We start from the raw sequence: 3,436 nt of genomic DNA on the forward strand, positions 1-3,436 counted from the left end.
AAGAACTTAGAGACTAAGAACAAAAAGATTATTTAATATTCAATTTTTATTAAACTGATTCTGTTGCAAATTGGTTAGATTATTCCATGTAAAAGTTGAATAGCTATAACAAAATAAAACACATGGTTTTAATGTCTATTTTCTCAAACTAAAAATGGATTAAAGAAAAATTACATTTTAAGTAGTGAATGTATATTTCCTATTTTAATCAGAAAAATGAGAATACAGCCTAACTGGTAATTAATAAATTAAGATCATTCCCATCTTTCTACTAAATTATTAAGGAACTTAAGGGATAGTTATTTTTAATAAAGCTGTATACAACAAAATTATTTGTCATATAAAATGCTACTTAAAGGTTGAAAGACAAATGTCAGGGTCATTGATAAATTTAGAAAATTGAAAATCTAAGCAGTTTATGTACACAATATAATTTAGCTTTTCATTCATTTTCTCTGAGGCATTATGTAAGTGCCAACACACGAGATCTGCACATCCACACACATACTCATAAAGCAGCACTGCATAAACACAGGGTCCCAGTGTTATCTGTTCTATGGGGGTCAAAACAAGGACCCAGTATTTGCAGACTTGAGACTGTGAAGACAGGAAAGGAAACCATCTTTGCAAACACTGCACTGGGTGCAATGCCCTCCCAGTGCAAAAGGACCAGAAGCAGATAAAACAATGAAAAGAATGCAACGATGTAATTTATATACCCAATTTCGAGTTTCCTTGACATTACATAGGCAAGGCTACTCTATTATTCTCTTGAGATATGTTGTTGAAACTAAAGACAAACATTCGTAGGAGCTTTAGTTTTCCACTCTCTTAAGTCATTATATAAAAGAACGTACTGGTTCACATTCATGATAAATGAGATGTCTTTAAAATGAACAGAACGTTTTTCTGAAATTTCATTTTATTTCATATTTAAGAATATGACCCTTGCATAAGCTCCCTAGAAATACATTTCTTGTCATAGTGTTCAAGCCCCACTGCACTGTGAAGAAAAAAATAATGTAAGAAATATCTTTTAAGCCACTCGTGAGGGGGAAAAATATGTAGAAGTAAAGATTTACGTGGCAGGAACCAATACCCAAGAAATAAAAACACTTGATGAACTGAAACAATCACCCATACTGTCAATAATGATCCCAAATCTTCCTCTTCCACCTTTTAAGTACATAAGCTCAGCATTTATCTATATAATATCAAGTCTAATAAATGAAGCTTAAATTTCAGTTCAGAAAAAAGAAACAAAAAAAGGAAGGAAAGGGTAGGGAGGGAGGGAAGGAGGGAGGGAGGGAGGGAGGGAGGGAGGGAGGGGAAAAATGCAGGGAAGGTATTTTGTTTCTTACATTTTTTTGTATTTAGCTTTTTCCTCACCTAATACTTCCAAAATTCACTTTTGTATATTGTGGCAACTAAAATATATAATAAAATTTCTGCCAAAAGGGAAGTATGTCAGTTTATTAGCACCAGATGATGCATGTGTCTTAATCCTCTCATACAATGTGCATCTTGGTTGATGTCATATGCATTAGGAATTTGTCTAGGAAGACTGAATTCATGAAGGACAGAAACCATCATTCTACTATATACTTCATTATGCCTAATAGTACTTCAGATCCTGTATCTGTGAGCATTTGCTATTAAATTTATATATCGTACCAGGTATAAAACATCAATTATAAAGGTATTTTGAATTTAAAAAAAACAGAGTTCCCAAAATTTCAATCCAGTTACTCAATATTATGAAAAAACTTTTAAAAGTAAAATTAATAATTGGTGTGAAACTCATACTTCATGCCTTTTGCTTTTCATGTGTGTGTGTGTGTGTGTGTGTGTGTCTGTGTGTGTATGGTATATGTGTGTATATATGATATATAGTCAAATACATGATCTATACATATATGAAAAGCAAAATATCATATATATATTAGCCAAGAAGCCCTAAAATCTAAATTATGAAAGAAGAAAATGAAATGATCACTATCTAATTTATGAAACCTTTAACAACAATTTTTTTTTAGTTTCTAGCTTTAAATTTTAGTTCACAAATTCAAATGAGCCACATGAATATTAAAGTAAGTCATTTTCTTCTGAAGTATGAAAGATGTTTCACAGCTGTTTCTAGCAATCCTTTAACAAAGCTCCTGCTTTTGAGCATAATTCTCAGGGCCAAAGTTGAACAAGTTTTTCTTGGGAGCAAAACTAAAAAGAGAAGGCACAAAAGCAATCAAGAATGGAGTCATGAGGAAGTCAAGGAATGTTTGTTTAGGACATCACTCATCTCCATCATCTGCCTGACTTAAGCTTTTATTACAAAAGCTGCCTAACTGCTGTAAATATTTTCCCACCAACAAAAGACACTTCGTGGATAAAAAGCACTTCTCATCAAATTTAATGTTTAAAAAATTTCATGTATTCCTATTCTTTACCCAAATTAGGGCTCTGCAGAAGATTGCTAAAGTCCACAGCAACCACATGAAGATCCTAACAGAGTACAAAGAGTAGATGTTGCTCTGATCTGAGCCATGGAAGTCATCTTCCCTTCAATTAATTGACTCTGCCTTTATGAACTTAAGAATCTTTCAAGGGGGCTGACATTTCACTCTTATGAAAGAGCTTGGAATGTGACAGGGGAGAGGGAGAAGTAAATCAAAGAAGTGAGCAATTTTCCAGATGCAATGTATTTTTCTTCTTCTTCCTTTTTTTTTTTTTTTTAACTAGAAATTTTGGAGAGCCTCCTGACATCTCAATGCTCCATGCGAAACACAGTGGCAAAAATGCTTAAGGCACAGAGCGCCAAGAACCAGACAGGCATGCATTTGAGCATGCACACACCCACAAAACAAACATCAATTCCAAGCTGTTGCTCCTTTGATTGTAAAGTTTTCCTGAATTGGCTGGATATCTGAGTATGCGATTCAATCAACGCGATTTTAGCATGAAAGCAACAGCACATTGGCTAATGTTTCTTGGTTTTAACCACTAAGCCTCAGTCTTCATGCTGGCCTCTTCACCTAAAAGTTGCATTTATAAAACCTGTCCAGTTGACTGGACTTTAAATCACACCAGAATATTTCACTTGTCACCTTCTGCCACATGGTTGCAAGAAACTGTGCCCAGATATTTCATGCAAATACTGATCCATTCAGAAAGTATCCCCCCCACCCCACTGAGTAGAAATTCACTAAAACATTGAAAGGTTAAAAAAAAAAATCTTGAGACCTGAAGATAAATTCTGAGCAACAGAGTATATGATCGTTGTGTCTTGGAGCCAAAGAAGGGGAAATGGAGTTAGCTCTCAAAGCTCCCTGGTTCAATATTGCCTTTTTCCCCCCGGGGTGTTTCCTCGTTTATCAGGTATCATTTTACAAGAGATTTCTTGTTATCCACAACTAGCATAAATCAATCTATCACAGAAGGA

Source organism: Peromyscus maniculatus, chromosome 18, assembly GCF_049852395.1.
Source record: "Peromyscus maniculatus bairdii isolate BWxNUB_F1_BW_parent chromosome 18, HU_Pman_BW_mat_3.1, whole genome shotgun sequence".
Classification (NCBI taxonomy): domain Eukaryota; kingdom Metazoa; phylum Chordata; class Mammalia; order Rodentia; family Cricetidae; genus Peromyscus; species Peromyscus maniculatus.